This window comes from Mchenga conophoros, linkage group LG1 (assembly GCF_057382185.1).
Source record: "Mchenga conophoros isolate Kocher_MC1m ecotype Shallow Benthic linkage group LG1, M_conophoros_male_GT1.1, whole genome shotgun sequence".
NCBI lineage: Eukaryota > Metazoa > Chordata > Actinopteri > Cichliformes > Cichlidae > Mchenga > Mchenga conophoros.
In genome coordinates this window covers 14,577,614-14,587,414 of record NC_140526.1, presented here as the reverse complement: position 1 = coordinate 14,587,414, position 9,801 = coordinate 14,577,614, and the positions used below count along the sequence as shown (strand labels likewise).

General features: G+C 39.4%; 2 long non-coding RNA genes across 6 annotated transcripts; one reads left to right on the top strand and one right to left on the bottom strand.

Annotated features, from left to right (window-relative positions):
* Window positions 1–452: 452 nt before the first annotated feature.
* On the bottom strand, window positions 453–3,784 carry LOC146583104 (uncharacterized). Of its 5 annotated transcripts, none has more exons than XR_014891282.1 (6): window positions 3,635–3,784; window positions 2,447–2,613; window positions 1,854–1,986; window positions 1,265–1,435; window positions 956–1,122; window positions 453–810 (listed from the first exon to the last, which is right to left on the bottom strand). It is a non-coding gene; the product is annotated as an uncharacterized LOC146583104 (long non-coding RNA). The 5 variants fall into 5 exon arrangements; XR_014891276.1 differs by having other exon boundaries at window positions 1,841–1,986; window positions 3,635–3,783; XR_014891280.1 differs by lacking the exon at window positions 3,635–3,784 and adding an exon at window positions 3,101–3,255 and having other exon boundaries at window positions 1,841–1,986.
* A 211-nt stretch (window positions 3,785–3,995) lies between these two features.
* LOC146583103 (uncharacterized) lies at window positions 3,996–8,154 on the top strand. Its single transcript, XR_014891284.1, has 5 exons — window positions 3,996–4,221; window positions 4,508–4,587; window positions 5,027–5,134; window positions 7,137–8,006; window positions 8,039–8,154. It is a non-coding gene; the product is annotated as an uncharacterized LOC146583103 (long non-coding RNA).
* The last annotated feature ends 1,647 nt before the right edge of the window (window positions 8,155–9,801 follow it).

Below are 9,801 nucleotides of genomic sequence, written 5' to 3'. Positions count from 1 at the left end.
AGAGGCGGATGCTGTCCAAGATAAAGACAATGTTGGATAACACCTCCCACCCACTCCATGACATGTTGGTCAGTCACAGGAGCTCGTTCAGTGAGAGACTGAGATTACCGAAAAGCACCACTGAACGACACAGGAAATCATTCCTGCCTGTGGCCATCTCCCTGTACAACGCATCCACTTAACACACTGTTTGCTGCTACAACTACACATGTTTCTTTTCCAAATCATTATTTATAAGTGACTTATGTATGTATGTATGTATATATATATATATATATATATATATATATATATATATATTGTACTATTCTTAGTTAACGTATTGTCTGTCTTGTCTTAATGTTGGTTTAAAATGGAGCACTGTAACAAAAAATAATTTCCCCCAGGGATCAATAAAGTATTCTGATTCTGATTTACAAAAAACAATATAATTCAATAAAGTAGTCTCAGAATAGTGAATTAAACCAACATTTATTGTTGATAATTTTTTGTTGATATTTTTTTAACAAGAAAAACATTTTTCAACTGAATAAAAACAATGTCAATAACCAAAATAAATAGAAGCGTACATGAAAACTACACAGTCCTTCACCTTTCTGTGTCTGATTTTTTTAAGGAAAACAGTTTTTCATTCCACTAAAAACAGGACAAACCCACCAGCATGAACATTAAATAAACTATTACAATTGTAAAACAAAAATCATTTACAAAATATAATAATTATCAGTGGGTCCCAGGAAATAGAATGTGACATGGGATTTAGATTTCCGTTACCAGGATGGTCGGGTTCAGCGTAGTCTTTATCACCACCTGTCAAAGACACATCATCAATATTCATGTTTGCTCAGGTTATTCACTTGTTCACATCTGTCTGAGATCATTCATACTGTTGTATGGAGTGTACAGTATGTATATAATTATCAGCTATGTAAAAGATATTATCATCTCTTCTTACCTAGTTGGAAGTCCTCCATTCAAACTCAGAGAGCCGCTGGAGGAAGGTGGTGATCTGAGGGCTGATGCTTGTAACCTTCCTCTTTACGACACGACCTGTCTTGCAGCTTGTACCAAGTTTTGCAGGGCATTTTGTTCCCATGTCTGGATTGATCCTCACAAAAGAACCTTTTAACGGAAAAAGGGCTGCTTTAATTTCAAAATTAAAACATACATTACAGCAAACCTATATGTTTCTGCAACTGTAGTCAAGCTATCACATATATTTCATTCTTAAATGGTGTAAGCTTTAATGGTGTAAAGTATTTACCTCTGTATCATCTCCAGTGTGATGGACGCTGACTCCTGATACTCAAGGTTGAAAACGTAGTATGACGCAAAGAAGACAGCAAGGGTGCTGGTAAAGTCATGCATCTGCTCAGGCTCATAACCTTGCCCTCCAAACTGATCATCCAGCGGCTTGCAGACATGAAATTATTCCCTAAAAACAGACAAGAGTCCAATAAGACAATGTGCTCACCCTTACAAATAAGGTTTCCACAAGAATGCTGGATAGCAGGCCTCACACTGTAAAAAAAAAAATAGAATCCACACGGTTTGCTGCTGTTTCTCTTATTATTTATTATGTCATGAAAATTATGATCAATTACAGGAAAAAACTGCCTAATGTTTTGGCATTTTGGCCTGTGCTGAAATGTTAGGCTGTTTTTTTTTTCCTGTTGGTCATTGTGTATAATACGAGAAACAGCAGCAAACTCTGTGTATTCTATTTTTATACAATATAAAACAGACAAACCCCTGTTAAGTAAGTTGTTGTGGGTACAAATACCACAATAATTACATAGATTTTTTACAAAAATATTACAAGAGGAAACTATTTATTTACCGAGCGCTATTACCCTTGGTGTGATGGGTAAGGTCATCTCTCTCTCAACAGACATCTTGGTGGAAAAAGCCTTTAAACACAAACACTGAGGCTACATCACACTGTCAGCGCAGCCAGCAAGGGCAGGAGGACAGCAATGTACCACACTGGGCGGGAAAAGACAGAGAGACAATTGTTAATTTAACGTTGCATTTATTTAACCCTTGAAAAATATATTTACATAAGTAAATAAAAGAAAAAAAACACACAACCCATCTTTTCGAGAATAATTCAACTAATTGCTCTTTTGACCAACCTAACACAGACGTTACACGGTTTTCCTATGAAAAAGACCCTGGAAGACGTTGTATTAAAGGAAAAAAAAAACCATACTCCCCTTCCCACTTAAAAAATTAATAAATATTAAACTTAGGTTGGAGTTCCTCGCGCCACCAACCTAATGTCACATTAACTTTTTAATGTTGTGTACTGCAGCTCACACAAAATTAAATAAAGCAGGCTAACCTACATGAGCAAGCTCAAAACTGGATAAGATTGTTTTAGCAGTCTCTAAATTTCCAAAAAAGAAGTTGTCTTTCTTTATTCTCATTAAATGTGTATTTTTACCTGCTGCTTAGTCAAACTCTCTAAGTTTGTGCAGCTTCCCCGCTTGAAAGGGATTGATGCATCTACCACAGGTGTTTAACTGGGTTTCACTCAATGACCAGGCAGATCTTTTGTTTTTCCTTTTCTTTAATCTTCTTTTCGGCCACAGTCAGCCATAGGTGAAAACCCTTTAAATACAAACCAAAAAACCCAAATACAAATTATGTTTGTTATCACACATCTGCAAATATTGTAAACAATCCCAAACACATTTTCTTTTTTTTTCCTTTTTTTTAAACACATCAATGCAGTGCATAAGCTTTGTAGTACAATATTTGCTTGAGTATTTTTAAATGCTCAAATTACGTAATTCACTAACAATTGTACATACACCTTGAGAAATACTGCTTTCTATTAAAGTGCTAAATTAAATAATCAATCTGCATTAGAACTTGAGCAGTAACAATAGTATTTATAACCAGCTTCTCTTAACCATATGCAAGCATTAACAGTCTTCCATATGCAGACCAACAATAAACAATGTTTACGAGCGTGCCGCTCGTAAACAGGCGACCAACTCACGACACAGTGCTAATGCTACATGCTAGCGGCAGCCGCGATTCTTTAGCAACTCACTTCAAAGTCTTTTACCATAGTCAGCAACCATTCCCTTACCGGCTGCCTCCCTGGCTTTGTAGATACTTCAGTTCCACACAATATTCATGTTGGCGACAACTTATTGAAGGAATTATACTGGGCTTTTACCGAAAGTGGCACCTTCCTATTGCTTCCCAGTTCGCCTTTCTTTTTCTTCCCGACAGAAACCCAGACACAAGATTAGTTCCGCCCTCCAGTCTGTCACGTTTACGTTTTCCCTCAGGGCTCTTCACCCGGTTTGACTTGACAGTCATAGAACAGAAGCGCAGGAGGACAATGCACCACACTCGGCGGGGAAAAAAAAGACAAAGACTGTCGTTGCGCCTGTGTTCCTCGCCCCTCCCCGTGTAAAATATATATCTAAATATATATTCAAATAAGAAAAGAAAAAAAACACACACAACCTATTTTTTCCAGAATAATTCAGCTAATGTGCTATTTCGACCAAGCTAACACCGATTGTAAGCCCTCCCACACACACACAAACTATACATGCTCTTAAGAATTAATAAACGAATATGTTAGGGTAGGAGAGTCCTTTGCATTAATTACCTTATGATGTCCCGTTTGCAGTTTCCACACAGAGGTCCAACAATAACAGGTGCAAAATCTTTTGTCCTCTCGAGAATATCGTAAGAGTGAAGAGTTAACGAAGTTGGCCTTTCCTCTCCTGTCAATCACTGGATCACAGGTCATGTCAGTCAGGATATGGAGTGGTGGTTGGTAGAGGTAGGTGGGTAGGCGGGGCCAGCATGCATTCAGTGTGTGTTGTCTGGCCAAGTTGATACCAGCACACAAAATATTAGCTCTGAAGTTGGCTGTACTGGAGCATGAGAAATATATGCTTGTGTAACGATGTAAAAGAATGAATATGGTTTTGTTGTTGTTAAATTCCTGTTAAACTTGGGATCGCAACCATGGGTTTATTTTGGAACTTTTATTTTGAAAATCCGCAGCGGAAGTCTGCTACTGGTAAACGGGCTACCCCCCTGCCTATCGTTAGGAGCAGCTTTTGCTGTGGTAAGTCCTCTCCGTCCGCTCTCACAGAGCATGAGTTTAAAACATATTTTTTTAAATCCTCATCCAGAGAGTTTTATTCACACAGCGCTGGAAAGAGAAGCTGACCAGGGGTTACACTTGTAAGTACGATTATATTCTGTGTTCATGTTAAGCATGTGATGTAAAATGGGTTGTTGACTCTCATATTTGAAGCCGGCATGTTAGCTGCATTGCCGATGCTAATTCATTGTGTGTTAGCATCAAGCTAGCGGGATTTGGAGTTAACATGTTTTCATTTATTTGTCTTGGTTATACCAGCTATAGTTCAAGTTGCTAAGTCTTCAGTCTGTATTTTGTAATGTGAGAAATATATTATGTTCCAGATGTATGTTTTAATATGTTTTTCTTATGTCTCTCCTTTTGAAGAACTGTTTATCTATCTGCCAAACTGGAACGTACAGGGAGGGCCGAACACACATAATACAGTAGCTGCTAATGTGTTAACGGTAGGTATAACTACTATCGCAATTTTGTTTTAAAAAAAATACAGTAAGTAAATGTAAATAACCTTAATATACCCATAATGCAAAGCAATAATTAACTGTAGAAATGTTTTCAGGTAAGTTACTGGGCATTTTGTGGTATTTTACTGTGGAAAAATACAGCAAAGGTTAACAGTGCACATTGTGAAAAAATTTCGTACTGTAGTTCTTTAAATCGGTTACAAACATAGATTTTAGATGGAAGGAGCAGGATTTTTGTCCCATGCTTGTATATCTATTTCACATTTAAGCAGCGTCCCCCAAGATTTTCTCAATTATGGCAGTTTATCCACAATTAGGGCATAAATTTATTACAACTGGAGAGACATGCTGACTGCATTACAGATTTACAATGTGGGAAATATAACATAACATAACATAACTCTCACCTCTGTATTGAAAGAAATGAAGCTCAACAGACCTGGCCTTGGAACTAGATGAAGCTGTCTGTCACGGCGGGGTGTACACCCGATGTGGAAACAGGACCCAAAGCAGATGATGACGAGGAGTAGTAAGTTTAAACAGAAAAGTGATCCTTTATTGAGATGACGGCAGGGAAAACCAAGAAACCAAAGCAAACTGTCAAAAACACTACGAAACAAAACACTAAGAGGTACTAAGACCTATAACTATAACTGTGGAAAACAGGCAAAGACGAAAACTAAGGCTAAGGTCAAAATAATAGAACCAGGCTAGATAGGGCAGAATGAACAGACGACCCAACAATGGCATGCAGAAAACAAAGGGCTTGAATATATAGATGACTTAATGAGGTTAAAATTGAACATATGTTATTCTGACAATGTGTTCTTCGTTCATATTCTGTCCTGTTATCCCTATTCACCCTAATGACAGGACATAAACATAATGTCCTGTCATTAGGGTGATTATATTTGGAGAGCATTTTCTCATTATCATTATAACAGCTGGGATCATTACGCCAAAATAAACAAATTACACATCCCACCGCAGTCAATTATGGGATGCATAATGTAGTCTGGCTGTGTATATGTATGTATGTATGTATCTAGTATAGATAAGAGGGCACTGTTGCCCAAAGGTAATGACTCATAATCAGAATCAGAATCAGAATCAGAATGGGTTTATTGCCAGATGTTGAGGTTTACAACATTAGGAAATTGCTGCGGTGCTTCAGTGCAGACAATAAGAATTAAAGTGCTATGTAGAAAGAAAGATATGTGCATGAGATATACATGAGAATAAGAATTATGAGTGCTACGTAGAAAGATATATACATGAGTGCAGGTGGTGATCAGTGCCAAACATGAAATGATGAAGTGACACAGCGTAGGGTCATGTGTTAGTGGCGGGGACAGTCATGTGGTTATTGTTCATGTGTCCAACAGCAGAGGGGAAGAAACTGTTCTTATGGCGAGAGGTTCTGGTGCGAATGGACCGGAGCCTCCTGCCTGAGGGGAGCAGGTCAAACAGACTGTGTCCAGGGTGAGAAGGGTCAGCTGAGATCCGGGCTGCACGCCGCAATGTCCTGGAGGTGTACAGGTCCTGCAGAGATGGGAGTCTGCAGCCAATCACCTTCTCAGCAGAGCGCACAACACGCTGCAGTCTCTGTTTGTCCCTGATAGTGGCTCCATATTATATGCATTACAACACTGAGTCCTTCCAGTGACGTGCATTTGATGTCATTATGCTTGGTGTTGATAGAAATACTGAAATCTCTCTAAGTGAAATATTATTGTGTCCCGGGTTATTATGCTTGAATAATTGCTCTGCGTCAGAACAACCAGCTGCTGCGAATGCAGCAGTAAAGAAAATATGTGTTTTTCCTTCAGTCCGATGGAGGATAAATCTTAGAAAGAGTAAAAAGCAGTTGAACGATAATTTGAAGAAAGAAAATCCAGATTCTACCAGTTTCAGGCTTTGATTTGCTCAGGGGCAGTTGACAGCAGATCGACAGGGCCTGGCTTCAGACACGGTCAGCGTGAAGCAGAGGCTCGTGTTGGAGGGGCGGGCTGAGTCCGTTTGAAGTGTGTCTGTGTAAAAATAGCCGCTGCAGCCGTTTTGCGCGCCCTGGCCAGGCATACCAACCTTGGAACCAGGTGTACCTCCAGCCAGCTCGCAGGAGGGATCATGGGAAACAGTTTAGTTGCACATGGCACATCCAGGGCACAGCTACCTGCTGCACGTGCTTATCATCTCACCCACAGATGTGGGTGTGATGTGAACAGATGTTCACTGTGATATGTAAGACAGACATACAGTATCATAATATCGCAGCCTGTTTGCATTAAAACTCTCCTCTCACTGTCATTGGTTTAGCTTGAGGTTTTCAAACTGATAAGAAATAAATATACTGCTGTGATATAAGACAGACATACAGTGAGTGAGTCAGCCAAATACATAAAATTAAACATGGCTGATGTTATTCCAGGTACACACGTACCACAGACTTTTTAGGCATGTGTGAAAAGAGGTGTGCTCACTTCAGTCAATCAATCATACTATGTGTATTCTTCCCTTCGCTTCCCTCCAAGACATCTACAGGAAGCGGTGCCTGAGGAAAGCGGGGAGGATCATCAAGGACTCCAGTTAACCCCAGCCATAAACTGTTCAGACTGCTTCCATCAGGAAGGAGGTTCTGCAGCATCCGGTCCCGTACAGCAGACTGAGAGACAGCTTCTTCCACCAGGCCATCAGACTGCTGAACACGTCATAGACACCTCAGCTTCACTACTGGAACTTCAACATTATGCACTCCACACTGTATATAAATGCCACTTGTTTTGCACATATTCAACTCTGTATATTCTATATATTTTATTATTATTATTATTATTTTTTATTATTTTTATTTATCTATTTTTTACTATTTAATTTGTAAAAATGTGTATACACACACACACACACACACACACACACACACACACACACACACACACACACAGGAAAATATTTAGTATACACATCCAGAAATGCATACACTATTATATATTGTACATACAGTGGGGCAAAAAAGTATTTAGTCAGCCACCGATTGTGCAAGTTCCCCCACTTAAAATGATGACAGAGGTCAGTAATTTGCACCAGAGGTACACTTCAACTGTGAGAGACAGAATGTGAAAAAAAATCCATGAATCCACATGGTAGGATTTGTAAAGAATTTATTCGTAAATCAGGGTGGAAAATAAGTATTTGGTCAATAACAAAAATACAACTCAATACTTTGTAACATAACCTTTGTTGGCAATAACAGAGGTCAAACGTTTACTATAGGTCTTTACCAGGTTTGTACACACAGTAGCTGGTATTTTGGCCCATTCCTCCATGCAGATCTTCTCGAGAGCAAGCTCTTTGGTCTTGGCCATGGCGGAGTTTGGAGTCTGACTGTTTGAGGCTGTGGACAGGTGTCTTTTATACAGATGATGAGTTCAAACAGGTGCCATTCATACAGGTAACGAGTGGGGGACAGAAAAGCTTCTTACAGAAGACGTTACAGGTCTGTGAGAGCCAGAGATTTTCCTTGTTTGAGGTGACCAAATACTTATTTTCCACCCTAATTTACGAATAAATTCTTTACAAATCCTACCATGTGGATTCATGGATTTTTTTTCACATTCTGTCTCTCACAGTTGAAGTGTACCTCTGGTGCAAATTACTGACCTCTGTCATGATTTTAAGTGGGGGAACTTACACAATCGGTGGCTGACTAAATACTTTTTTGCCCCACTGTATATTTATTAGTTTCAGGTTGGCCATTCTTGTATTTTGCTCGTTTGTGTTGTTGTGTTTGCACATCTCTGTTGCTTGTGGGGTTCGCACACAAGAATTTCACTCGCATGTGCTGTGCCAGTGTGCCTGCACATGTGATGTGACAATAAAAGTGATTTGATTTGATTTGATTATTCTTTGACAGACAACAGAGCACCAATCAGGCTCTCCAGGGAATCCCAACAGTCAACAGGACCCTTCACCATCATACATCCCTCTTGCTGTAGGCTGTAGAATAGATCTGTAGCTTGGTCTCAAGAGCCGAACAAGAAATATTGTCATCAGTTATAGTCATGGTTGAATTGGGCTATAGCCTCTGTCCAGGTCCACCTAAAGCAACAGGTAAATCTCATCTCATTGTTATTCTTTCATCATTGCGCATGCTCACATAGTTTTCATCCTGGATTTTAACTGCTGATGAGTACTTAGTAACCATCAGTAACTCCCTTTCACACATAAAGAAAGGTGTCGGAATAACATACACGTTGAACCACAGACACATAAGGAACAATAGTCATTGCATCTTCAACACGACTAGTACCAGCTACAAGTTGTATTCAGTTGTATTATTTTTGTGTTATTTTCTCCCACAAATTTGCACATTTTTATTTTTGAAGAATTTGTGTTTTTGTAAGTTTTCTATTGCTAAAATCAGGTCAATCTGCAAATCTGAATTCAAGAATAAAGAATGACCAGAAACTCTGTGGTCAGGTATTCCAGATTTGCACACAGGTACTATAAACCTGAAGAAGGCCAGGCTACTGCTATGCAGAAGGGAACTGTAAGGACCTGATGGGAAAGGAGCAGTGTTAGACAAACAGCAGTCTGGTATCCAGGTTACACTAAAGGAAAGGGGTCGACAGGGACTGAGAGGCCCTGTTGTTAGAGGATGACTTCAAGTAGATCCTTTTGTTGAAGAGGATTACCCTTATTTCATTCCTGACCGATAACTACACTTATTATATTCCCGCAAATCACACGCATGCAGTTCTGCATGGTAGTGAAACCAAAGCACGTGCAAGGTTTCTGTGTCATAAAGACGCACATTTCAATAACAGACAGCTGCATGCCAAGGTGCTTCGGTGAAAACAAACACTCTGTGCCTTTCTGTTGGCGGAATCAAATTTACCTTGGACGGCAGCTGTTTAACTGGCGTCAACTTTACCACTTTTGTCACGAAAATCTTCAACATGGCTCAAAAAGAATACAAGTAGCAGCATTCTCCGCCTGCCTCTTTCTTGTATATGTGTCTGAAAGCCAGTGTTTGACTGTGTGAAGAGGCGAAAGGCCTACTGGTGGAAGGGGTGGACCTAGAGTGTGGAGTGTCTAGTATTCTCAGGAAATTTAAAGACGACTTCTTCAATTAGTTAGTATGTTTGGTATCAACAGTTTGGCCTCTGTATTTTTTATTTAAATGAGAGGAGACAGAGA